Raw genomic sequence first — 27,637 nt, 5'->3', positions numbered from 1 at the left:
GAACTCTCTGGAGGGAGGTCCCAGTCCAGCCAGGCCACCTGTGTCATGACCTTTTGGGGAAGCCAGAATTAAGAGTGCCCAGGGCAGGTGAAGGAGCTGCCCCTGGTCCCGCTTTGTCTGTCTGCCCTGCCCTTTGGTGAAGGTGCTGTTCTTTGTCATCTTGGCTCCCGGCTAGCAGGGACCTTACCTGCCCTGTCGCTCCATTCCGGGTGGGGGTGGGGAGTGTCGGCGGGGGGTGGGGGGGTGGGGGGTGTTGTTCGGATGGCACCCACCTGCTGCCATCATCACACCTTCTCAGGGCTTTCAGTTCACAGACAAGGCTCTCCAGGCTTCATTTCATTTTGCTCCGGAGCCCCAGCCTCTGGGGCCATAGTTATTTTACAGGAGAGGGACTTAACAGATGTTGGGATTCAGAGCGCGACTTGCCCAAGGTCTCAGGGCCCTAAGATAGCCGTGCCAGGATGGCCATGGGCTCCTGAGTGCTGGGCAGAGATGGCGCTGTGTCCCACAGAGGCCCTGGGGACCCACGCTTCGAGCCTTTCCCTGCACCTGCTTCTGCAGAAGCCTGCTCAGAGCTGGTCCCCTCCTCCTCCAGACTCCAGCTGACCCGGCCTCTTGGTTCCTAACGCTGGGCCCAGAGCCGCCATGATGTCTCTTTGGGGTGTCCCTGCAAAGAAGCTTCCTAACACGTACATGCTTTTAGGATGTCAAAATCCCACAGCTGGTGCATATGAACCCTCTGCTCTCTTAGCGGGAGGAGGGCCCGGAAGCATCTGCCAGGTGCTAATTAGTGCCTCCGCGGGGCTGCGGTCCAGGGCCTTGTGGATGAGACCTCACGGGCCTCTTTCCGCTCCCTGGAGGGGGCTGGCGATGGTTGGGAGATGCTGCCGCAGTTGGGGATCCTGAAACTCTGTAGCGACGAGGTTGTTGCCCTGCTGTTGTCGCCCTCCACACAGCAGTCCATTCATACCCCAGACGGAGCGCCTGCCTGATCAGTCCGCTGAGGAGGAGGCCCGTGAGACGGAGGGCTGCAGGTGGGCCGTAGGCTGCCCCGTGTCCCCTCGCTGCTGTGGCCACGCTCCGTCTTGGCGTGCCCGCCCGCTGGTGCCCAATGAGCACATAGGGGTGGAATAATAACAGAAGGCAGCGGTTTGCGCCGGAGGACAGGCGCGCTCTCCCAGTCTGGCCTGGGGGGTGTAGAGTTTAATGAACTTTGCCACGTTTTCTTGGAGTTGCTTCTCAGAGTAAGCACAGGGGGTGTCCCTGCCTCACGGGGCCACTGGCCACGGGGCCACGAGCAGATGCTGTGCAGGAGTCGCGGTGGGTGTGGGAGGTTGCTGTGAGTGTGTGTTGAAGGAGGCTGGTGTGTCATCTTCTCATCCTCAGACTCTTAAAGTGGGTGGTGGGAACCCTGTGTGGTTGGTCCTGCTTTGGACACCTTGACCTTTGACACTCTTATCCTTGACCTCCAAAACCTCGGCAGGCCACTCTTTGGGGGTGTGAGGGTTGGGGTCCGGTCGTGTTGGCTGGACCCCTGGGCCAGGAGTGAGCCGACCTGGGGCCTGCCTTCGCCTCCGCTCCCAGCCTCGGTACCCTCACCGGTGTGTGAGGCTCCACCGGCTTTCTGTGACTCGAGGGGAGAGTGCGCAGGGCTGGCCTGAAGTCCGGGGTGTCCTGCGTGAGGGATTCTCCCGTCTCAGCGGCAGTGCTGACAAATACATGAGATGGGGCGTTTCTCCCTTTGGGGAGAATTGGGGCACTGTCACTTGACACATATTCTGTCTTTTAGAGAATGCTGCTCCCCTTTCCCCCTCCCGTGCGCTTTGAAGTTGGCCGGTGCTTGCTAACAGATGCTCCGGGCTCTCAGCCTGGGCCGCGGGCCACCATGTCCTCCCCCGGATCCACCCCGCGTTCCAGCTGGGCTGGACCGTCGCCACCCCGCAAACACATCAGCGTGTCCTTCTGGCCTCCAGCTCGCGGTCTTTGCTGTCCCTCCCTCACCCAGCTAGAGCGAGCTTTGTGTCCGGGTGGCCAGAGTACGTGGGGCTGCTCCCTGCTTTGACCTGTGGACCCCACATCTTAGAGGGACACAGCCCAGAGTCTCTCTGCTGCGGCGTCCCCAAGGAGAGGAGCCTGTGTGGGGCGCGCCCTGGGGCTCCTCTTCCCCGGGACCCCAGCCCCGATGCAGCGTGCGCAAGGACTCCTGTCTCATGAGTCTACCCAGAGTCCAGCCTTGCCTTCCCATTACTCTGTGACTTGAGCCGTGGCTGAGAGTTGGAGAAATCCTTGCAAGTGTTCTAGATTGTGTTAGAATCTCAAAATGTGCATTTCGTGGCTGTTGGTTCTAGAACCCCAGAATGTATAAAGCGGCTCCCTGGGCGGCGGCGGTGGGCCTGCTGCCGGAGGGACCATGCCCGTTGCTTCTCCAGATCTCCCGTGGCTCTGTTTCTTGGCCCTGTGAGCCCCGCGCAAGTCACTCCGAGCCTCATTGTCCACCGCGTTAACTGTCCGGGCCTGGTAAGGCTGGCGTGAGGATTCTCTGGGCTCGTTTGTATTAGAGCGCTGTGTTTGTGTTAGTTGATTAGTGTACTTTAAAGACGGAACAGGAACGAATTTGCTGGTCATCTGTGGGCGTGAGTACTCTTACCTTCAGCCACTCAGAACAAGAGCCTTGGCTTGTTCTGCCAGAGGATGGTGTTATTCAGAGCCCAGTTGTATGGGACCGAATTCTCCGGGTGCCATTCTTTGCAGCCGGCGTTTGCGCTGATAACTTACTATATATGTACTCGCAAGTGGGTAATTTATGGTTCACACTCAACCCGTAACTTTTCATTTCCTGGCTGATGTATCAGAAGCTGCGTTTGCAGCGGCCTGTAAGTGTAGTAAGCGGAAAAGGACGTAAGCTGAGGCCGTTTCTGTCCAAGCTGTGTGTGTGCTTCTAGAATCCTGGCCCTGTGAGGCACGGAGGGGGTGGCACCTGGCTGCGTGTGGGCCCAGGTGTGTCCCCCAGCAGGCCGGTGGTGACAAGGATCCCACTGCACAGTGGGCACGCTCGGGCCCAGAGAGGTTAAGCGACTTCTTCGAGGGTTTACAGCTCAGAAGTGACGATGTGCCTGGAGGTCCAGTGTGTCCCACTCTGGCGGACAGTGCCTCGCTTGGAGCAGGTGCTCAGTCAGATTTTGTCCAAGATCTGGTCAACTCGCCCACATGAATATTCTGTACCCTAGATATTCAGGCCCCTTGGGGTGTGGAGGTTGTTGAGGAAGATGATTAAAATGCAGCTTCCTGGCCCCAGCCCACCTCGTCGGCATTGGGGAAAATAGGGGTGAGCCTCAGAATGCCTTTGAGCCGTTGCGGGGGTCTCTGAACACACAAGTTAGAAACCACTGCTCCAGCTTTGTGGAATCCATCTCCTTCACAGTCACATGGCACACAGGATGGTGGCCTCCCGCACTCCCCCCACCTCCCTGGACGGGGGTCCACATCCCTGATCCTAGTAAGGTAGCCAGGTCAACCTTACATGGCAAAGGGCTTCGCAGTGCAATTAACACGGGGGATCTTGGCTCAGGGACCGTGTCCCAGACTCTCCAGGTGGATCCACGACCGCGAGAGAGAGGGGCCTCCCGCAGCTGCAGTCGGTCTGCCGCGATGTGACTGAGAACGGGCTGGGAGATGCCGGCCAGCGCTGCGGCTGGCTTGGCGGAGGAGGACGGGCCCACCAGCCAAGAGATGTGGGCGTCTGTTCGAAGCTGGGAAAGGCAGAGAAGCAGAGTCCCCCTGGGAGCCTCCATGTAGCCCTGCGGCCCCTCTGTCCCAGCGAGGCCAGTCTCTTCCTCGTCACTTCCTGTTCTCCCTCCAGAGTGCCCCCCCTTCCAACCCCTCTGCCCCCTCGGCCCCACCCCTGCCCGTGCCCAGAGTCCAGGACTTTGGCGGGGGGGGCCTTGGGCCAGTGTGGTTCCCAGCTGCGGGAACTCAGAGTTCAGGATCCCGTGGTTTGTGCACATTTAAGTGGTGCTGGGCCTGTCTTGTTGCATTTTTCCTGCATGACGTGGGCTAACCGTCAGAGGGGGTGTAGGCCGTGACCGTGACCGGCGGTGCTGGGCTCCAGGACCCCGGCTGCTTCTTTGTAGCTCACTCCCCCCTTCCACCTGCACACTTGGCCTGCAGGGTCTGCAGCCCTCAGAACACTTCCTGTTATTTAAATGTTGGTCCTTTTGATTTTTTTTTTTTTCCTTTCAAACTAGAGACTTGACTTTGTACAGTTTTGTGGTGAGCCAGACGCATTTTCTTTTTCCGAGCGGCCCGGTGATCTCTGAGTGTGTGAGGAGGGCCTGGTAACGGGGTCTTTGAGGCCCCCTTGGGGCTCCCCCTGTAGACACCTCTGATGAGGAGGAGAGATGATCTCTTGAACTTTCGGGGGGACCTTGACCAGGCATAGAATGTTCTCATTGGAAATGGTCTTAGTCCTTTAAGGAGAGTGGTTGGGAACATTTTCTTTGGAGAGGCCTAGGGGACTTGGGTCCTTACTACTGGGCCCCTTACTGCTAAGTTCCTTAACTGGGCCTCTCTCCTTGGCTTGTGGACAGCTGCCTCCTGACTGTGTCCTCACAGGGTCGTGTCTGTGTGTGTGTCTGTGTCCTGATTTCCTCTTCAGATAAGAGCACCGGCCAGATGGGACTCGGTCATTCCAGTCACTTCTGTAAAGAACCTGTCTCCAAGTCTGGTCACATTCTGAGGTCCTAGGGTTGGGGCGTCAACGTATAAATGTGGGGGAAACGTCTGCCTCAGCCCACAGCTGAGTTCCCATTCACATGGGAACTACAGTGCTCGCCGGAATCAGGTTGGTGAGGGATTAATTTGAATGCTGATGTATTTAAGTGCTTGGCACACTCAAGAGGTGGCAGCCAGCACTAGCTGTGGAAAATTTGAGGGATTTTTCTCGAGTGCCTCTTGCATGCCAGGTCTAGGTTCTTCTTGCTAGACATTAACTTGCTTCACACGCGGGCAGTTGCTGTCCGTGTTGTGTTTCTGGAAATGTGGATCCTATCCACATCTATCCAAGACCGTAGGTACCTGGGCCCCAAACCAGGCTTTGGGAGTCAGACACACACGGCTGGGCAAGGACCTGGGAATTGCATTTTAAGTAAGTATTCCCAAGCACACGAACGGCAGTGCGAGACCCAAGCTCCCGTCCACGGCTCTCATCATTATCTTGGTCCACGCTTGCCCCTCCCCTGTGGACTGGGTTATCCCCCCTTCCCTGTGTGGCTGGCTCCCTTTCCACCTCATGTGTCCGTCGGTCCTACCGCCTGCAAGAGTGACTTCTTTGAGCCACATGGCCTCCTCCTGCTCTATGCTCCGAGGCCTTGCCAGCAATCTGCAGAAGGCAGCTCGAGCTCAGGGGACTGCCTGGCGTCCAAGTGGGTCCTGCCTGGCCTCCTGCCCACTTCTCTGCCACACTCCAGGTGTCCCTGGTCCCAGGCTTAGAGAGCCGTGTGCCATCTGCTGAGCAAGGCACCCCTCCTGCCTCCTCAGCTTTGCACGTGTTCCGCCCGCTACCGGAGGACCCCCCCTGGCGCCTCTCCTCCTGTATCTCCTCCTACCTGTGTTCTCAAGCACAGGCTCCTTCGTGTCCTCTGTGGCTCTGAGCACCGTTTCCGAACCCAGAGACACTCAGGAAACGTCTGTCGGCCGAGTGGATGTAAGAAGTGATTTTCCTGGGTAAGAAACCCGCATCGGGCTCTCTGCTCAGCAGGGAGCCTGCTTCCTCCCCTCTCTCTCTCTCTGCCTGCCTCTCTGCCTACTTGTGATCTCTCTCTGTCAAATAAATAAATAAAATATTTAAAAAAAAAAAAAAAAAAAAAAAAAAAGAAATGAGCTCCCAGTAGCTTTCTTGAGGCCACGTTACGGCCAGCGGCCAAGCCGAGCTGGTCATCCTGTCTTCTGGGCGTGCTCCTCGGGCGAGGCCATGCTTGTCTTTCGCCAAACACCCCCACGCTATGGTGAGTTCTTGGGTTTTCTACGGTTTCGGTTTCCTTCTTTGTTCATGGCTCTTCTGGTGTCTCCAGCCGCTTCTTCCTCCCCGTCTGATCCTCTGGGGACTTGGAAAGGATCCTGGCGTCACCTGTTGTCATTTCACCAGGGAGCTCAAAGTCACCTGTTGTCAGCTCACTGGGGAGGTCTGTGTCACCTGTGTCATCTCAGGAGGCAGCCCTGTGACACCTGACATTTCACGCCCTTGGCTCCTGGCTGTGCGGTAACCTGCCGCACGCATGGGCTGCGGGCCCTGAGCCTCAGTGTGAGTCCGCCCTGGGCGGGCATGGGGTCTGGTTGAACTGGGGAGCAAGGGGCCAGCAGCCCTACCTGCCTTCCCATCTCAGCCCCCCACCCCACTCCCCATGGGTGCATTTTAGTGAGGTTCTGGGAGAAGTTCCTTTTTTAAATCCTTAGCCAAAGTGTCTGAAAACACGAACCCAGGCGATCTCTAAGACCCTTCCCGTGCCAACCTTCTTTGGCTTCTAGAACAAATCCTTCATAACCATCAGTGGATTTGCTGGAGGTCAGTGAGGTCAGGTTGGCCTGTCCTGGCTGTCGTGGTCATCCAGAAATGGCAGGTGAGCCTGACTGAGAGGGAAGGCACCGTGCGGTGTGGTGGTGGTGGGGGCTGGCATCTGCCTGACTTTGGGTGTCTGTGGCTTACCCCCACCGGTCGCCGGGTAGAGCGTGGTGACAGGCAGGGAGCTTGCTCCGGGGGTACAGCAGAGCCTGGGGCCGTGGCCTGGAGGGACCACAGCTTTGGGGAGCAGGGTGATGGGGGGGGGTCCATGGCCCAGCTAACGAACGGGTGGAGGCTGAGCGCCCTGGGCTGTTGTGGTTGGTCAGCGAGGGCACCTGGTCATCCTGATGGCCAAGCCCGAGAGAGAGATCACAGCCTGCCGGTGAGCTGTGATGCGTTTCCTAGAAGTGTTTCAGGTCTCAGCCCGTTGAACTCAAAAGTTTAGTTCTGAGTGTTGATTGGCCCTGCGGTGTGTGGAGGCAGGCTGCTGTATGTGGACTTCCCATGTCACGCCGTGAGCATCCTGAGTGTGTCTCTTCTCCCAGGGCAGACGTGTGTCCCTCTTACCAAACAGACAGACCGACGGACAGGAGAGGAGAAGGGCTTGTTTTGCTGGGACACTGGTTCCTTATCTCACTTCCTCTTCCTTCCTGCTTCCGTGGAAGATGCCAGAGGGCGATTCTGGGGAAGTGACTTGCCTGAGGTCACACAGAGTTGAGGTCACACTGGGACCCGAGCCCTGTCCTGTCACCACTTTCCCCCATGCCTTCCCCAGCCTTTTTCCTTCTCTCTCCTTCCCAGGGTCTCCTCCGAGTTCCCGTTCACTCCCCGCGAGGCATGTTCTCTGACCTTTCCCCAGTCGTGTGTTTAAGGCTCATCGGCCTGGCCCGCCCGCCCAGTGTCTTGGGAACTGTCTCTGTGACCCCCGTTCCTCTCTGGGCAGGTGGCGGGGAGGGGGTCGTATGCAGGGAGGGGCCCGGAGCTCCCCGGCCGGGCTGCTGGCTGTCAAGGAAGGAACCATCCCACGCGTGGTAAGTGGCGGGGGACCTAGACTCAGGAACAGGGCAGGGGGCGGGCCTCTGTGGCCGCAGAAGGGAGAGCCCGGCCCGGGTGAGCGGGGATGGAGCCAGTAGGGCTGGGGGAGGGCAGTCGGCAGACAGTCCGTTGCTCATCGGGACTGCCAGGGTTGGAGGAATCTTTTGGGGCTCGTTGCTCAAGATAGGCCAAGGGTGATTAACACATCCAAGGTCAGGGATGAGGAACGGGGTTAGGGCTGCGGTGGTCAGATGTGGAGGGTGGGGGACTCTCACTGACCTGGCGGAGTGGGGCGGGTGGCGGCAGCCAGCAGGGACTCTGGGGGGCGGGACGGCCCGAGCTCCGTCTTTCATCAGCCTCTTGGGGGTTGTGGATCTGTGCAAGTAGAGATATTTCCCTTTAAAGTCACTTGTTGGGGTGCCTGGGAGGCTCGGTAGGTTGGAGCCTCTGCCTTTCGCTCAGGTCATGATCCCCAGGGTTCTGGGATCGAGTCCCACATCAGGCTCTCTGCTCAGCGGGGAGCCTGCTTCCTGCTTCCCTTCCTCTTTCTCTGCCTGCCTCTCTGCCTACTTGGGATTTCTGTCTGTCAAATAAACAAATACAATCTTAAAATAAAATAAAATTAAAAAGTCACTTGTTTCCCGGTGACGAAAGTAATGTGTTCTTACTGTAGACTTAGGAAGCAGAGAAGGCATCAGTCGGGTGGTCATAACTTTTGTACCCCTGGAGCCTGTGCTCTGGGAGTTGGCTTGACCCCCGCTAATCTGTGAGCCCTCGGGGGGCTGGGGCGGGGTGCCCGCACGCTGCTGTCGCCAGCTTCTTCCCTTCAACACCGGCAGCAGAAGGCCCTTCCCTGCAGGGATAGGAGCCAGGCCGCTGCCTCTCACACAGTTCCCCGGGGGCCTGATGACAGGTGCCACTTCCCCGGGCCATCCCTGGGGCAGGCTGCTGCCTAGGATGAGCTTCCAGGGGCCCCGTGTCTTCCGAAGATGCAGGTGTTCCCCCCCAAACTTTCCCCTGTAAACTGGAATTCCTTTATGCTCTCAAAACTCATGTGCTCTGGTATCAACTGTGGCCATTTTACTGTTGTGTTGACTTAATCTTTGGAGAAATTTTTCATTTTCCTGCACAAAATTCTGCATCACTTTGTAAGATAGGCAAACACAGAAAAACAAAGGGAAAAAGATCCTTTATAAAATTGTAAGCACTCACCCCCCCCTCATGTAACCCTTGATAGGTTTCCGTTGTGTACCCATTGAGCTTCATTTCTGTCTACAAAATGGTATCCATGATTTCTGGAAATGTAGGCAGATACATACGAGGTCATCTTTAATCTGTAAAAGAATTAAAGAGTGTCCTCTGTGTCCAGACTTTATAGATGTCCTATAGAGACGTATAATAAAACTTATATATATTTTAGCAAAAAAAGATCATAGTTTCATTTCATTTTGACTTACTGTTCTATAAAGACCCAGAAACGTGACAGGCCCGCCAATGCCCAACCTCTCCTCTCTGTCCGCCCCTTCCTCAGGGTGCCCCTCTGCTGAGGGACTGGAGCTGTGTCCATCCATGTTTTGGGTTCTTGCCACAGGCGTGGTAAGAGCTTTAAACAAACATTAGTTTCTATGTGTTAGAAATAATCCTAAATCTACTTATTATTCACATCTTTTCAAAGAGATTTTATTTATTTACTTGTCAGAGGACCGAGCACAAGCAGGGGGAGGGGCAGAGGGAGAGGGAGAAGCAGGCTGCCAGCTGAGCAAGTAGCCCCATGTGGGCCTCCATCCCAGGACCCCGGGATCATGACCTGAGTCAAAGGCAGATGCTTAACCCACTGAGCCACCCAGGTGCCCTCTTCATGTTGTTTTGTAGTTTGGCCTTTGACGATATGTCTAACACTGTCTTTGAGGTCAGTCGTAGTGATATGTAGGTATGGTCCATGGTCTTCTTTTCCCTCTTTTTGTTAACTGCTGGATAGCGTTCCCTTGTCTCAATAAACCGCATTTCCCAAGTTGTGTCCAGTTTTTTCTTACTGTTACAGAGAGCGCTGTAGCAAGCGCTGTGTTTTTCTTGAGTGCCCCAGAAGGCAGCCTTGGACACGGTGCCCGCTGATCCCGGCATCCTGTGGGATCCCCTGCCCTTGAGTGTGGACCGGACTTACTGATTTGATTCCAAAATGGAAAACAGCAGAGTGTTGTGATGTCCCCTTATTAGGTTATAAAAGGACTGCGGTAGCCAACTCGGGTGCTCTCTCTTGCCCTCTCTTGTGTCCCTTGCGCTGCATCAAGCTAGGTGCCACATGGTGAGGGCACCCTGTGGGGTGGCTGTCAACATGCATGGGAGTGAGCCCAGAGCAGTGCTCCACCCCGACCCTCCACCACTGCCTAGCAGCCCTGGACGGAAACCGAGCTGGAACCCCATGACTGACCTTGAACCAGAGCCCTCCCACCCCCACCGCCCCAGCTAAGGCACAGCCAGATTCCTACCTGAAGGACCTGTGATATAGGAGTGTTTATTTTATGCTGCAAAGTTGAGGGGATCCTGTGTTACACAGCAGTGACTAGCATGAGCATACCATTAGAGTTCCTGGAGCCTTCGGAGTTTTTACCAGGGGAGCTGCTGGGTCCTCTGCTCACGTTCCCTGTTACTGGTTCTTAAACCATCTTCATGGCATTTGCGGTGGCTTATTGTCCCCACTATGAGGGTAAGAGGTTCCTTTCCCCACACCTCTCCAGCACTGGTCTTCTCCAATGTTAGTGTATTAACCCGTGGATCTCATGCATTTAAAACAGTATCTCACGGGCTTTTAATTTGCACGTTCCTGAGTTCTAGCGAGGTTGAACACCTTTTCAGCATATTTGCTGTCTCCTTCACTGTGACCGGCATGTTCCTTTCCTTCGTCCAGTTTCTTTTTGGGGGTACGTTGTTTTTTCCTATCGATTTATAGATATTTTTATATTATGGAGACTAATCCTTGGTCAGTAATACTATTTCATACTCTGTTTTTTTAAGTTAATACCATATTGAGAACGTATTTGTATGCAGACAGTTTTTTAGCTCTGAACTAACTGAACATTTGATTGACCTCATATCGTAGAGATACATATATATACACACACATATCTAGTAAGATATACAGGTACTTATGTATAAATATAAGTTGTATATAACACACATGTAACACATATAAACATTGAATATATCTTATAACGTACAGTATGTTATTTGTCAGTACGTATTTTGTTATTTAGCTGGTGGTTTATGTTGCTTGCCGTTCTGCGTTAGTAGGAATGTGGCTGTGTATCAGTCAGCTAGGTTATGCTCTGGTAACAAATGACCCCTTAAATCTTCTGGTTTGCAGCAATGTAGGTTTTCTCTCACTCAGGTTACATGACTGTTGGCTGTGGCTCCGCTTTCCACCCTTGTCCCCCTGGGGCCCAGGCTGACACAGCAGCCCTTGTGAGACATGGCTGGTTTCGTGCTGGGGAGAGAAAAGATGGTGGAACAACAGGATGGTTAAGCTTTCTCTCCAAAGTGGAGATGGCCTGTGCCGCTCGGCAAGGCCCCTCCTTTCTCCCTCCCTCTCCCTCCTCCCTCTCCCTCCTCCCTCTCCCTCCTCCCTCCTCTACCTCTTTTTCTTCTCTCTTCCTTTCTTCTTTCAAGTAAATTTCAGTAGTTAACATGCAGTGCACTGCTGGTGTCTGGAGGATTCAGGGATTCATCACTTACCTACAACACCTGTGCTTATCACAAGTGCCCTCCTAGTCCCCTTCGGCCATGTAGCCACCCCCCCAGCATCTTTCAGTTTGTTCTCTGTCCTTAAGAGTCTCTTCTGGCTTGTCTCTCTCTCTCCTTTTTTTCTCTTCCCCCTTCCCATACGTTCACCTGTTTTCTTTCTTAAATTCTGCATACGAGGGAGATTGTAGGGATTTGTCTTTCTCTAACTTGTTTTGCTCAGCATAATACCCTCTAGTTCCATCCATGGTGTTGCAGATGGCAAGACGGCTTTTTTTTTTTTTTTTTGATGGCTGAGTAGTATATACACCTTCTTTATCATTCAGCAGGTGATGGACATCTGGGCTCTCTCCACAGTTTGGCTGTTGTAGATAATGCTGCTCTACACGGGTATCCCTTCGAATCTGTATTTTTGTATCCTTTAGGTAAATCCCTAGTAGTGCAGTTGCTGGATCGTAAGGCCGTTCTCTTCCCCCTCACATTGCAGGGGCTAAAGCAAACCATATGGTGAGGCCTGATGTTAGTGGGGTGAGAAGTATCGCTCCCCCCATGGGAAAGGTCAATGACGATTTTTTTGTTTTTTAAGATTTTATTTCTTTATTTGCCAGAGAGAGAGAGAGAGAGAGCGCACAGGCAGACAGAGTGGTAGCAGAGGCAGAGGGAGAGGCAGGCTCCCCGCTGAGCAAGGAGCCTCATGTGGGACTCGATCCCAGGACGCCGGGATCATGACCTGAGCTGAAGGCAGCTGCTTAACCAACTGAGCCACCCAGGCGTCCTGGGTGGGATGATTTTGAGCAGTAAAATTTTCCATGTGCTGTGATGAACGTGTCTAAACCCCTTGCCCTCGCCACTTCGTGTCATTAGGCCTCAGGATTCTTAGAAGTAGAATTGCTAGGTTAGGAACATGCACGTTTGTAAAGCTTTTGCTCTTTATTATGTCAGGTTTTCACTGTTACTGAATTCCTGCTGTGAAATTATAAATAATTATTAGTCCCGATGACTCATTTTCAAAGGAAAAAAATACTATTGCGTGGAAATACTGCCCTGCAAACCCCTCTCCCCCACCATGACTATAACAACTTTATTTACTTCTTGTAGCTGCTTTGTGAGGTTTGGTGGTGCAGATGTTCTCGCTCTTTCTTAAGCGAGAAGCCCGAGGCTCAGAGAGGTTGAGAAATTTGCCCGGGATTGTACAGCAAGTAATGAGGAGAGACCCTGACTCTTAGTCAGGACTGGGCTCCTCCTCTGCCCCTCTGGCTTTTGGAGTCTGTGTCGAAAAGTCCCCCAACCCCTTTGTTCCCCCCTGCCCAGCCCCTGCTCTGTTTGCTGACGTGCCCTGTGGCTGGCCGTGTGGCCCTCCGAGAGGTGCCTGGCCCAGGCCCTGCGCTGAGGAAGCCCATCAGAGCCTGCCCTCCGAGGATGAGCTGGCCTTGGCGACACTGGCTTAATCGGCATTAAGGTATCGCTGACCATCTTTGGACCCGGGGAGGGGATTTACTATTATTAGAAAATGTAAGGGAACGTTATAAATCCTGTTAGCCCCCAGAACTGAAGACAGATGCTTGTTTATCGAGGAGGAAGCCTCTTTCCCGGAAGTGGCACATTTTGGACCCGGGGACTGGGGCGCGTGATGGGTACGTGTTGCAATTGAAGTAAACCTCACAGCGGGGCCCAATGAAATGCCACATTCCTTCCTCAGCCCCTCGTTGAACCTCATGCCTCTGCTTGGTCTCCAGACCAGGGGAGGGAGCTGAGCTAGGAATGGATTGCTTTGAGATTGAGGTGATGTTTGTGTCACGGTATTCATTGTCTTTGGGCCTGCCATTGGCTCATCTGTCAAATATAAAATTTGGGGCACCTGGGTGGCTTGGAGGGTTAAGAGTCTGCCTTTGGCTCAGATCATGATCTCTGGGTCCTAGGTTTGAGCTCTGGCATGGGGTTCTCCCAGCGGGGAGTCTGCTTCTCCCTTTGTCTCCGCCTCCATCTCTGCTCATTCTTTCTCTCTCTCTCTCTCAAATGAGTAAATAAAATCTTAAAAAAAAAAAAAAGTAAAATTCTTTCCTGCCTCCTTTCCATGTTGACTGTGGGAGTCCGTGAGATCTCCCAGAGGTGCGGAGTGAGCTGTGGATGCCTAGACCATAAAGGGGTCACCTACTAGGAGGGCCAGAACCCAAAAGACGGATAGTAACAAGTGTTGGTGACGAAGGGGAAAAATTAGAACTCTCATGGGCAGTGGGGATGTACACTGGGGCAGCCACGTTGGAAAAACAATCGAGCAGTGTTCCTCAAACAATTAGTATATAGAGTTACTATGTGACCCGTAGCTCTGTTTGCAGGTTTGTGCCCAAGAAAACACACGTCCGCACAGACCTGCACACGAATGTTCACAGCAGTGGTGCTCTGATCCCTGAGCTGGTGCACGGATAAACGGAGTGTGGTCTATCCGTGCGATGGAATGTTAGTGAGCTGTAAACAGGGCAAGGTGCTGACTCTCGCTTCGGCGTGAATGAGGCTGGAAGACAGGGAGCTTGCGCAGAAGACACCAGATGCAAAGGGCCCTATATCTCGTAAGATTTCACTGATACGAAACATCCAGGATGGGCGAGTCTGAAGAGACAGATAGTGGATCAGTGGTTGCCCGGGCCGGAGGTGAGGGGGGATGGGGGTGTCTTTGGGGGAGGCGAGAACGCTCTGAATTAGGCAGTGGTGATGCCTGCACAACCTTGTGGATATGCCAGGAACCGCAGAACTGTGTCTTCTCAAACAAAGCAAAGGGAATGATAATGAACAATATTTTGATAAGTGATTAGGGGCAACACAAGGGGACAGGGTGCGAACTTCGAAATCCGACAGGTCTAGTTGTCGTGTGATTTTCATCCTTTTGAGCCTCAGGCTCCCTGTTGGTAAAGCGGGGGAGTTGCCACTCTAGGGGGCAGGACGGACTCGGCAAGGTGATGTTTGCATCAGCCGGCATGAGCAGGTGCTCGCGGAGCTGTAGCGCTGAGGGTTGGGCCACCTTCTCTGGGCCCCGCCCTGTGTGGGCAGCGGGCTATGAAGATGGTAAGGCACAGTCATGACCTGTGACTCGGCAAGACCCCGTGACACCGTGTTTTTGGAGGGCACTGTCCAGGGAGCCCACCCCTGTGCTGATCATCCTCTGCTGATGGTGAGGTGATGTCCCCAATCAACCCAGTGCAAGTCGCCAGTGCAGTTAACACACTGGACCTGTCCGACGGTGTAGCTTCTTGCCGGGCTGCCTTCAACACGCTCCAAACACTTCCGTCAGCTGACAGCTGGCAAAGTCTTCTCACCCGAAGCCTGTGTTGAAACCGAGGTTTGAGCATCTCCTGTAGTTTATTGAACACTGTCCTGAACGTGAGAAACAGAATGGCTCTGGGGACGCAGCATGGCTGTCTGTGTCTCAACTACTCGCCCCTGTGATTGCGGCGGCCTGGGAGCCGCGGCTGCTGCCAAGTATTGTGTTGCCAGCCCCGGAAAGACCCAAATTCAGACTCAAAGTCCAGATTCTACGGAATGCTGGCCTCTGCACACCGTCAGGTCAGAAAGTGTTGGTGGCGCCATCATCCGTCTGGGACTGGCTGTGTTTTGTAGAGCTCTGAAGTGTCCCTGAGAGGTGGACCAGACAGATGACAGAGGCCCCGTCCATAGACAGAACAGCGATGCGTGGTGGTGGTGGTGGCGGAGGCCGCCTGGAGTGTGGCTGTGGTGGCGTCGTGCGGGCTCACTTAATCAGAGCAAGGAAGGGGGGATGGGGGGTGATGGGGTGGAGAGATGGGGGTTCTGGGGGTGGGCACGGGGGGCTGGGCAGGGAATGTGCCCAAGAGAGGACAAGAGGTACCGTGTGCTGGCCTCTGACGCTAGGTCATGGGTTCCTGGCACTCACGGTACTAGTCCTCTTTCTTTTCTGTGTATTGGCAGTTTTTTTATGAGAAAAAGTTTTAAACACTGACATGGTGAGGTAGGAGGCTGTTCTCTTCGTAGTGCAGAAGGGAAGGTCGAGGTACAGAGCATGCGAAGTTAGGGAGCTTGCCGCCCTCTTCCGATGGTGAAGCTTAGGCACCAGGCTGCTGGGGCGGGTCCCCTGGGTCAGGGGTCCTCTTGGGGTACTTGAGACCAGTACTTCCTCCTGCCAGAACCCTTGAGGAGTCGGGGTTCCTGTGTCCCCAGCCATGGCTGATACACTCCCCTCTTTGCCTATCGCAAGAGCTCTGGGCTTGAGAGATGGGGGGGTGGGTGGGGCGGGGAGCCAAAAGGCCACAACTTGGGATTCTTGGTGGTTCTGGCCTTTGTGATGCCAAGGGTTCATTCACCAGATTCTGTTAGTCTGGTAGAGTCTGTGGGCGCGCGTGACGTCACTTGGTTTCTCATCCTGTGACTTTTCGAAAATGTGAGAATCAAGTGAGGGGTGGGTGCCTGCATTGCTTTCTGGCCCGCCCTCCCCTTCCCTGCAGAGCAAAAGTCCCACATACCTCACTGTGACGTTTCGTCCCTCCCTGGCTGCATGGCTTTGCAGGTGTTGTCTAACCTCTCTGAGCCCAGTTTCCTCCCTTGAACGGAAAGGATATTAACGCCTCCTTTCCTTATTCCTGGAGCTCCTCAGTGTGGGCGTCCAGAGTGTTCTGACCATGTAAAGAAATGGTGTTATATGGTAGGGCCTGTTGCTAGAAACTGCACGATCTCGGTAAAGGGTGATGTTTTCCGGAGGCTGGTGGAGAGATGTTCTGGTTATTAGTGTGTCTTTCCTATTGGATAACTCAGAATAGCGCTTATGGTGGAAGGGGGGTAAATTTGAGAGACCAGCTGTAGGGGGACGTGGCACCCCCCCTGCGGGTGTGGCACCCCATTTGTTCCCCCCGTTGCAGGCTCAGAGGGGGCTGAGCTTGCTAGGCCCATACTGTTGCTGCCCAAAGCTTTGCTTTTAGGCTCTCACTCCAGATATCAGGGGATGCTCCTCTGGGGCTTGGTTGTCCTGCAAAGCCCTGTAAATTTCCTCCTGGCCCCGTCCCCCAGCCAGCCCAAATGCCTGTAGCCCCTTTCCTCTGCGGTATCTGGGTATCTGCGTACCTGTCCTGTTTGTTGTCTTCTGGGTTAATAAGTGTTTTTAGAATCATGATGATTTTACTTAATTAACCCTCAGATTTCTGTTCTCAGGGCCAAATCATTCCTCCCCACCCCCAAACACACCCCTAACATCTGTTATAAATTCTAGATGCTATATTGGATCTGTCTTAAACTCCAAATGAATTCCATGTGATGGCCCGCTACACTAATGCATCTAGAGACAGGATCTCAGGAAGGTTATGCTTTCAATGGGTTGTCCTGGGCAGTTTTTCTGACAGCCTGGGTTGTCGATGACCCAGGGGTCTGGATTCGTAATGGAAATCCTGGCGCCATCAGTCCCTCTCTGTCACGTTTGGTGGTGACCCTAGGGTGAGGGCTTGTGGGGTCTGGGGTCTTTTTTTTTTTTTTTTTTAAAGATTTTATTTATTTATTTGACAGAGAGAGACCACAAATAGGCAGAGATGCAGGTAGAGAGAGAGAGGAGGAAGCAGGCTCCCCGTGAAGCAGAGAGCCCGATGTGGGGCTCGATCCCAGGACTCTGGGATCATGACCTGAGCTGAAGGCACTGAGCCACCCAGGCACCCCGGGTCTGGGGTCTTTAAACAGGAACTCTCCCTGATAGGCTGGCAGCCACCCAGAGACCCAGAAACCTGAATGGGAGACCTTGGCTTTGTTAAAATCGGAAGTGATTCTGGGGCTGCTCTGGCTGTTATAACCTCCGAGGGAGGGTGGGGCCAGCAGCTGGAGCAGGGGCTGGCAGGTGGAGGGAGCAGGGGGGTCCTTGCCAACGGTGCCACTGTCTTAGGGGCAGCCCCCTTCGATTACCCTGGAGAAAATGCAAATATTTCGCAGAGATCCCCAAATCTGAACTTAAAGGAAGGGGTCCTTCCTTTCACAGCAGTGCTGTTGGTGTCATTTAGGTGGGATTCGGTGTGAATTAGGATGGAATTTCATGGCTGGTGAGGACTCTGTGACTCCACACTGAGCAAGTGTGGGAGGTGGGGGCTGTGTTCCTTCTCCCCGGGGGTGGGGGTGCAGCGGAGGGGCTCACCGCCGCATTCTCTCCAAGGCCGCAGCCCAGCATCCCCTGTGCCAGGCCAGATAGTTCTGGGGTCCTGGCCTCGGGTGATAAAGACTCCAGCCCCGTCAGGGAGGGGGTACACAAATAATACCGCTCACGGGAACAAGTGCCCAGAGAGCTCCAGGAGGAATGAATTAGCCCAGCCTGGGCAGGGTTAGGGAGGCCTCCCAGGGAGGTGCGCTCTCCTGGGCTTCTAAGGATGCTAGATGTTTGGCACGGGAAGAAGTTGGGGCGGGCACATTCTAGGCATAAGGAACAGCATATGCTAAGGTGTCTGGGCTGCGAGGAGCCAGATATGTTGAAGCCTCTTGATAAGCTTCCTTCTGTGGTTCTTTCTTTCTTTCTCTAGCTGAGTTTTGTTTTGTCACTGGTCAAGGACCAGTTTGTTCCCAGGCTGGGCTGTCTGCCTTCCCGGGGCTGGGCCAGAACGTTCTGGCCTGGCCTCTGAGGATTCTCTGTGTCTGTCCTGTGGCCTGAATCCAAGGCTGTGGCTTGTAGTGGCCATTTTGTTTCTCCTCTCAACGGCCTCCATCCCTCCTTATGGGCAGGTAGACCCTTAAGCCGGGGCGTGGCCGAGCCACACAGCAGAAACACCACCGGCTGTGGTGATGGTCCACTGGGTCAGGGTCCCGGGGACGGGAGGGAGAAGGGAAGGAGGAGCTGTCTCCCTGCCCCTACCTAAGGTCAGGGTTGGGAATCACGGAGTTTTAGGACAAGAGAAACATTTGTTCCTTTTTATTCCTCTTTGCACTGCTTCCCCTAGTGTGTCCCTCCTGCTAGAGACTGTTCCTTCGTAAGGTGCACACTCCAGCAGCCCGTGGAGGCCTGTCCCACTTCCTAAAACACAGCACACTTGTTACTTACCCCCCTTTCCCTCCACTAAGGCCCATCCTCAGAGAGTGGTGTTCTGGAGCAAGAGGAGTGAAACCCGCTGGTAATTCTCACTAGGATGTGAAGGACTGACTGCACCTGATCGCCCCCAGGACTCTTGGCAGAGGGTGGTGGGCCACCAGGCAGGGGAGTAAGCCCAGTGTCTGCCCCCTGACTTTGCGTAAGCCAGTCCTGCTTTTCCCAGGGTTCTTTCTTCTGGTTCTGGATTTGGAGGTTTCTGGAAGGCTAGCATTTTCAGGGTGAGGAGTGGCTTTGGGTAAAGGATCTGAGGGACAGGTTGGCAAGCTGCAGGTACCTTTGGCTGTAGACCCTGGACTGAGCGAGGCCCCTGCTGTCTCAGCGTGATCCAGCTGGAAGCGACTAAAGCCAAAGGCCAGAAACAAAACGCATCCTCACGGAGGGACGTTCAGATCAGTCGCAGTGGCATATGAAGTCTTTCTGCTGTTCTCCTGTTAGGAGGTGGGTCAGGGGTGAAGGGCGTGGGGGGACCAGAGAAGAGAGAGAAAGAGTCCGTCTTGGGTCTCTCTGGTGCAGACTGGACAAATGGCCTGGGGCCGCACTCTTCCTAGGCAAGTAATTTGAGAGCCAACCTCCGGCTCAGGAAGACCCGCGCGGCTCTCTGGGTTATTGAGAACATCAGGGCATCCGTTCTTTGAAGTCACACGCAGCCCAGCCTGAGCGCGGCTCATGCCTCCGTGGAAAGCCCTGACCTGTTGTGTTTTTAACTAGGTTATTGAGCTGTTGAAGGAGCAGGCATGAAGGGTCTCTTATTAAAAACTAAAACAAGAAACAAAAAAGGACAAGCCGAGCAGAAGAGGGAGTGCTATGGTGAACTCATCAACCCCGCGGCTTTGATCTTGGAGGCCAAGGAAGATGTGGTCTTTGATGTCTGCTCCCCCCACGGCCGTCCCCGTGCCAGACGGCGGAGTGCTGTGCCTCTGAGCCGGGATTAATTATGTAAGAGAGCTGCGATCCGGGCCGGCTGCGCGGGAAGGGGCCCCGGCAGGCGCTGCCCGAGTGCCCCCGGCGTCTTGGGATTAGCCTAAGGCCCGCTGATCTGGGAAGCGTGAACAGACTCCTGTCGGGGAAGCGGGGGCACCGCACGGCGTTTCTTCAGTTCTCCTGTTATTGTCTTCATGGAACTCCAGGACAGCTTCTTGGATATCAGTCTTCAGGTCCCTGAAATGGAGCCCTGTGCAGAGAAATGAAGAAAAGTATCTGGGCATCCGCAGCCGCTGTTAGACCATCTGGTGGCTCAGAAATATTTTATAATCAAATGAGTAAGACGGGCAGGCGTCTGGCTCGCTGCGCGGAAGAGGCTCCCTTTCTTCCCTCTCCTCCTGTTTGTGCTCCCTGCTGCCCTCGGGAAACACCAGAGAAGACTTTTCCCAGGTGTGAGGACACCCCTTGGCCAGCTTTGACCTTGGGCTGGCCAGGCGACCTTGGGCTGCTCTGTGGGCTCGCTCGTCCTTGCTCTGTTCCCGTGTAACATGGAGGCCCTTGTGCTCAGTGCTGCGAAGGGATCCAGGCGAGGTTACTAGTGGGTCCTGCTAGGAGGCTGTCCGTGCTACTTGTCTTAGAAAGACTTTTTAAAAATTGTGCACCAAGGGGCGCCTGGGTGGCTCAGTCGGTTAAGCTTCTGCCTTTGGCTTGGGTCATGATTCTGGGGTCCTTGGATCGAGCCCTGCATGGGGCTCTCTGTTCATTGGGGAGTCTGACTCTCCCTCTGTGCTCTTCCTCTCTCAAATCAATAAATAAAATCTTTAAGAAGATTGTGCACTTGAACTTTTTCTGAACAGAAATGTGATAGATGCATATTCACAGTAGAATATTTAAAAAATTAAAGTAGGAAATGAATTCATATTGTACAATACCCCCTCCCTCCAAAGGGGTGACCACTGAGAATTTGGTGATGTTTGGAAGGTTTCTGCCATGGCTTGCGCACACACACACTTGCACACACAGAGGTGATCTGTCTGCCTAAAGCACGAGGAGTAATTGTGGACACAGATGGAAGTGTGAGTCTGAGTGTGTCTGACGTGTGCACACGTGGGGCCCTCAGAGCTCTCCAGGTCAGGGCGAGGCCCTGGCACATTTCTGTTTGTGCCTTTCTTTCAGAGGAAGTGAGGGTGCAGGTGTTGCCGGGGTACGTGGTTGGGGGGCAACGTTGGCCTCCCCTGCTGTCCTGTAGGAACATGCGTCCTGAGATGGCCAGGAGGTAGGAGGAGACAGACGTACAAATGCCCGTGTGTCTCGTTCAGGACCAGCGTTTGGAGGTGCTCCCTCCGTCCCCAGCACTAACTCAGTCTGCCTGCCCCCCTTCCCCACCGTGCACCGCCCCTTGTGACTTCTTGTTTTTTGTCGGGAGGCTGATCTGTCTTCTTGAGACTGTTAACACAAAACAAACCTCCTTAACACCCTTTGAGGGAGCCTAAGTCCTGAGCCAGTTGGAGTAAATGAGCCCTGCAGAGTGTCCCCCGCACTGGGGTAACGGGCAGCCGAGCTGAGAACCAGAGACCCCAGATGGCTGATGATTTGCGCTGATGAGGTATGGGGAGGGCTTCATCCGGTGTGGAGCGAAGCAGAAATACTGTGTTTCTGCAAAAACACTCTGAATTCTGGTCTTCTCCCAGGAAACCGAGATTTGCCTGGTGTGGGGTTACTTGAACCTTCTTCTGAAAGCAAGCCTGCCTTTCAGCAGGTGAACCGAAGAACTCCGAGGAGGGACCTCTCTCAGCTCCAGCCAAACCAAGGGAGTCGATTTCAGTGTTAATTAACTGCAAAGAAAATAGCAATGCACTTGAGCCAGAGAATCCTGATTAGTTTGGTGTTCTGTATTGCTCCTTTTCTGTATTTCTTGTTGACCTTCGTAACGTTGGGGTGCTTCATTGGCTCCAGAAGCAATGCTGGCCAGGACAGGGTGGCACTTCTGGATTCCTTCCCATTGTTAGCAGGAAGTAATAGAATCTGGGTCTTAAAAAAAAAAGTATTTTATTACACATTTTCTCTGCTGTAAAAGCAATGCATACTCACTGGAATGTTTTGAAAAAGCCAAATGGTAAAAGGGACATAGAAAAAAAGTGACATCTTGTCACACCTTCCCAGGTAACCGCCATTGTATTTGTGTCCCAGAAGAAGCCCTCTTCCAGTGCCATCGGCCCTGGCAGTGAGTTGCTTGATTGAAAAAGATCAGTAAAGAGGGGATCAAAAAATGATGCAGACATACCTGAACGTCTTATTTTAACATAAAACGTGCATTTGTTCCACTTGTCCCCTGATTTAAGACCAACGCCTCTCTTGTATTATGGGTCTCCTGGACCTTTTTTGTAGTACCTTTTAATGCCCCATCTACTTTCTTTGATTCTCAGTTTCTGTTTCTGTCAAGTGAAATAGGGAACACCCTCCCAATATCAACAGTGATTTTTGTCCATGCCTAATTTAGCAGTGATCGTCCCCAAATATCCAACATTTGTTCCCTAAAAACAATTCCCTTTTAATTCCTATCCCAATGGTTTACATAAAATTTAATTGTTATGTAATTACATAAGTACAGCCTGTGTAGGCAGGTTTGAGGACAAGCACGGCTGAGTCTTGGTGAATTTGGAGACCAGCACCCCCCCCCCCGCCCCCATCCCAAGCACCCGGCAGGCCCTGTTACTCACAGGGAATGCTGAACATCCCATAGTCCAAGGGCAGTTCAGGGAGGCATCTGTGCTCATTTTACATATAGAACATTTTACATGATTCCTTAAGAATCTCTTAACTACTCAAGAGAAGTCTTACAAAGTTATCAATTCCAGGCTGAAATTTATAAATTAAATTAAACACATAACAGCTAATGTCATACTTAATGGTGAAATACTAAAAGCTTTCTCTCTAAGATCAGGAATTGAGACAAGGATGGCCGCAATTGCCACTTATTGTACTGGAAGTTCTAATCAAAGAGAGCAAGCAGTTAGGCAGACAAACAAACAGACAAAAAAACCACAGGCAACCAAACCAAAAACATAAAACCCCATAAATGAATGAAAGACATCTAGGTTGGGAACTAAGAATTAAAACTATTTGTAGGCAAGATGATTTTGCATATAGAAGAGCCTAAGGAATCCACTAAAAACACTCAGAGCTTATAAACAATTTTGGTAAGCTTGTTGGATACAAGACCGATATAAAAAATGAATTGCATTTCTGTGTACTGCAGTGAAGAACCTGAAAATTAAATGAAAAAAATAAATCCATTTGGAGTAGTATCAAAAAAAATAGAATATTTGGGCATAAATTTAACAAAATAAGTGCAAGACTTACTCTGAAACTGACAATGTACTTTGAAAGAAATTAACAACCTCAGTAAATGGAAAGACATCCCATGTTCATGGATCAGAAGGCTTAATATTATGAAGAGTGCACCATTCCCAAATTATAGATTCTGCACAACTCCCTATGAAAATTCCAGCAGAATTCTTTGTAGAAATTGACAAGTTGGTTCTAAAATTCATACGGAAATTCAAGGAATCCAGAATAGCCAAAACAGTCTTGAAAAAGAAAAACCCAGTGGGAGGGCTTATACTTCCTGATTTCAAAGCTTATTACAAAGCAATAGTAATCTATACAGTGTGGTACTGGCACAAAGGGAGATGTAGATTAGTGGAATAGAGTTCAAACTCCAGAAATAAACTCTCATATTTACAGTCAATTGATTTTCAAAGGTAGCAAATAATTCTATAGAGAATAGGCTTTTCAACAAATGGTACTGCTGCAAATCAATAGTCCCATGTAAAAGAATGAGGCTGGACCCCTACCTCACACCATTTATAAATATTAATGGATCAAAGACCTAAATGTAAGAGCTAAAACCATAAAACTCTTAGGAGAAAAATAAGTATAAATCTTCTGGACCTTGAATTAGGCAGTTGTTTCTTGAATATAATAACAAAAGGATAAATGACCAAAGGACGAAATATGCAAATAGAACTTCATGAAAATTAAAAACTTCTGTGCTACTTAGGACACTATCAAGATAGTGAAAAGACAGCCCACAAAATGGAACACAGTATTTGCAAGTCACATGTATTCTATACTTGTACCTAGAATAAAGAACTCAGAACTTAGTATTAAAAAAATAATAATCCATTGAAAGTAGGGCAAAGATCTTGAACAGGCATTTTCCATGGTACAAGCCCATGGAAAGATGCTCGACATCATTAGTCATCAGGGAGATGCACATCAAAACCACAAGATACCACTTCACACCCACTGAGATTTCTAGAGTCGACAAGCCCGATAAATGCAAGTGGTGGCGAGGACTCGGAGAAGTTGGAACACTTCAACACTGCTGTAGGTATGTAACTGGTGCAGCTGTTTTGGAAAAGAACCTGGCAGTTCCTCACAAGTTTAGACAGAGAGTTCCCACATGACACAGCAGTTCCCCTCCCAGGTGTACATCCCAAGGAGAGGAAAACTCACATCCCCGTGAAACATGCTCGTACGTGTGGAGACAAGCCAAGTGTCCACCCGCTGATGAATGCGTAATCAAAATGTGTTAGATCCACAGAGTGGAATATTATTTGGCAATGAAAAGGAAATCCCATTCACGTGCTATACAGCAGAAGAAGCTGGAAAACAATATGCTGAGTGAATGGAGTAAGTCATGAAAGACCACGGATTATGTGATTTCACCTATGTGCAATGTCCAGAATGGCAGATCTGTAAAGACAGGAAGTAGATTAGGGTTGCCCAGAGCTGGGACCGGGGGAGTGACTCTTAATAGGTGTAGGTCTCTTTTGAGGGAGATGAAAATGTCCTGAAGTTGATTGTGGTGATGGTTGCACAACTCTGTGCGATTACTGAGTTGCATACCTGAGATCTGTGAGTTGTGTGCTTTGTGAATCGTATCTCAAGAAAGCTACTATTTTTCTTAAAGGTTTTATTTATCTATTTGACAGAGATCACAAGTAGGCAGAGAGGCAGGCAGGGAGAGAGGGGGTGAAGCAGGCTCCCCGAACAGAAAGCCTGACACAGAGCTCGATCCTAGGACCCTGGGATCATGACCTGAGCCGAAGGCAGAGGCTTTAACCCACCGAGCCACCCAGGTGCCCCAAGAAAGCTACTATTTTAAAAACAAAACCCCAGGAGCCCTGCTGCCTATCCACACTACACCCTCGACCTCTCCTCTCCGACCCCTTCCCGTTTCCCCATCTCCGATTTCCAGTAGAGGGAGGTTCTGCATGGAGGTCCCCTTGCAGTGTTTGGGACTTTGTTCCTTCCCTAATCCCCTAAGCCCCTCAGGATATAGAATATACCTTGATTCCTGCCCACATATTGCTGAAACTTCCCCATTCTGGTCTTGAGCCTCTTTGTTAATGGACTGATTTCCCAGTAGGTTTGTGTCTGATTCTAAATTAATTATCCTGGAAACAATTGACTTCATCCCCCGTCGGCAGCTAGTTCCATTGGCACAGGTCATGCGTGCTGGGGCAAGACCCAGGCATGTCCCTTCCTCTCTGTCTTCTGGGGAACTGGTTTCAATATTGAGGGGTCCTGAGAGCTCAGGCCTCCACAGAGAGGTGTGGAAGGAGCTTAAGGCCTGGCGCTCCCAGCAGGAGCACTGTTGGAGTCTCCCTGATCTGCCAGGCCTTCTGGAATGTTCCAGATGTGGAAGGTTCCAGCTCTCTGCACTCTCTGGAGCAGAAAGAAAAAGAATCTTCTAGTCTTTCTGACCAGCCAGTAAGTTCTTTAAAGATGGGTACCATTCTTGACATTAAAAAAAAAAAAAAATTGTGGGACACCTGGGTGGCTCAGTTGGTTAAGCAGCTGCCTTCGGCTCAGGTCATGATCCCAGCGTCCTGGGATCGAGTTCCACATCGGGCTCCTTGCTCGGCAGGGAGACTGCTTCTCCCTCTGCCTCTGCCTGCCATTCTGTCTGCCTGTGCTCGCTCTCTCTCCCTCTCTCTCTGACAAATAAATAAATAAAATCTTAAAAAAAAATTGTGTGCAGGTTAGACACTTAATTTTTTATTTGAACCGGTCACTGAAAACACAGACTAAGCAAAGATGATGCTCTATCAGTCCTGCTGTCAGAGGGTGGTTAGATGAGTGGTGGGCCAGGTTAAGATGAAGGCAGAGAGACTCTGCACTGCCTGGGGCTGGTAGCCGTCAGTGGAGACACACTTCTCTGCCTGCGGTTGGTTTGCTGGAGGAACGTGGGCGGGTCATTTGGCCTTTCTGTACCTCAGTTTTCTGTCTTGCTAGCCTCGAAGGTTTGTTTGAGAACCAACACATGCCTTGAGCATGGGACCGTGAGGTCAGGGTAGCATCCCATGGCAAGGCAGACCCCCTGCACCCCTTTGCCTCTGCTGGGGGCACCCTGGGGCTGCAGCCATCCTTGGGGGTAGCAGAGGACCTGGGGACATCACACAGGTGCTTCATGTGAGAGATTGGGTCTTGGAGGGGTGAGGCTGGGGTGTGAAGAGAAGCCTGAGGGAAAGTTCATTTTTAGGACCCAAAGAGGGGGTAGGAGCTCTCAGACTTTAGGATCTGAACTGGCAAAAACAAACAAACAAAAAAATTAATTAATAAATCAGGGCCCATATAGGGTTGCTGCCTTTAACTTTTGTCACATCAGGGCATAAAACATTGTCATCTAACTTATTCTTTGTGATAGAAGGGACATTTTCGTAGCAAAAATTGTTGAGGGAAAGTGTGATTGCAGAAGAAAAGAGCGTCCTCTGAAAAGGCACCTCAGCTTGTAGAGAAACCTCTGACATGGTCATCCTTCCTCTCTCTGCTGTGTCTGGTCCCAGTGCTGGCAGTGGGGGGTCCCGGGGGGGGCGCTGGTTCAGGGCCCCGTGGCTTGTGGTGGTTTAGAGACGGCAGGACTAGGAGGGTCAGCTTTCTACGTGGGTCTGGATTCTGGGAAGCCTTCTTTTTCTTTTCTTTCTTCTCTTTAAATTTTTTTTATGACAGAAAATTTCAAACATAGGCAAATGCAGCAAGAATAGCAAAATAAATGGTAAAAGGTCAAAGAAATTGGGGGGTGGGGTGCCTAGGATGATTTAAATGGGGCCTGAGGGCAAAGCAGTGTGTATTATCTGCTGGACCCTGGGTCGGGGGGAGCTAACACTACCATTTGCCCACAGCTTCACTTGACGAGAGCATCCCTCTAGAACTAGGGGCCCAGGGCCTAATCTGGCCCCCTGCTTGTTATTGCAAATAAAGTTTTATTGGCACAGCCACGTTCATTTGTCATTTATGTCATTATCTTCGGCAACTGTTGCTCAGTAGGCAAAGTTGAAGAGTTGGGGCAGAGACCCATAACCTGTAAAGCCGGAAATATTTACTCTGGCCCTTTACAGAGGTTTGCTGACCCCTGGCCTAGCATGTAGAATGCCGGAAGTCAGGTGGAAAGGGACTGAGAGAGTTTTTTTTTTTTTTTAAAGACTTTATTTATTTATTTGACAGAGAGAAATCACAAGTAGATGGAGAGGCAGGCAGAGAGAGAGAGAGGGAAGCAGGCTCCCTGCTGAGCAGAGAGCCCGATGCGGGACTTGATCCCAGGACCCTGAGATTATGACCTGAGCCGAAGTCAGGGGCTTAACCCACTGAGCCACCCAGGCGCCCCGAGAGAGTTTTTATTCTAAGCACCCACGCAATGCTTGGGTTTTTTAGCTGTACTATAGTTCTATGAAGTGGTCTTTCATCTGCTCTGGGCTTGTATTCTTCCAGCGACGGGGTGCTCACCCACCAGCTGCAGTGCGTTCCAACATCGTGCGGTTCTTTTCCTAATCATCTCTCAACTCACTCTCCCAGGTCTTTGTTTGCAGCCTCACAGGCCCAGCGCGGTTCTGTTTCCCCCTCCCTACGCACAGTCCTTCAGCTGTGCGCTCATTCTCATTGTCCATTCCCTCCTTCATCCCACAGGTGTTTCCTGAGTGCCTTCTACTGCCAGGCGGTTACAGACCTCTTGGGAGCCTCAGTGTCTTCATTCTCCCCTGCACTGTAAGTGGTCCCTCCCCTCCACAGCTCCCGCAAACAGATCTCAGAAATTCGGGGTGCAAACCGAGGCTGACTTTGCCAAGTTAATGCTGGGTCAGATAACAGTTAATGCTGTTACCTCCTCCTGGCACCTTACAGGTTCCCTTGCCAAGGGGGCTTGGAGGCATCAGTGTCATCCTTGCACGGAGGAGTAAACTGAGGCTGCCGGCTCGCCAGGCGACACCAGCCTCACACTCTGAGGCCCCGCACTGTCAAGGCAGGGTCAG

General features: G+C 52.1%; 1 protein-coding gene across 4 annotated transcripts in view; it reads left to right on the top strand.

The window, feature by feature from the left end:
- Positions 1-27,637, top strand: part of HPCAL1 (hippocalcin like 1) — a 110,249-nt gene that overhangs the window by 17,335 nt on the left and 65,277 nt on the right. For 2 of the 4 annotated variants that reach the window (XM_004745793.3, XM_013052909.2), the window contains exon 2: positions 27,297-27,374. The exons of the other annotated variants lie outside the window; for them this stretch is intronic. The gene's annotated coding sequence lies outside the window, so the exon portion shown is untranslated. The remainder of the gene's footprint in view (positions 1-27,296; positions 27,375-27,637) is intronic. 4 annotated transcript variants of the gene reach the window in all.

The sequence above is a fragment of the Mustela putorius genome, unplaced genomic scaffold, assembly GCF_011764305.1.
Source record: "Mustela putorius furo isolate JIRA1106 unplaced genomic scaffold, ASM1176430v1.1 tig00000813_pilon_pilon_pilon, whole genome shotgun sequence".
NCBI lineage: Eukaryota > Metazoa > Chordata > Mammalia > Carnivora > Mustelidae > Mustela > Mustela putorius.
The sequence above is the reverse complement of the archived record's forward strand: the minus strand, read 5'-3'. Positions and strand labels throughout refer to the sequence as shown.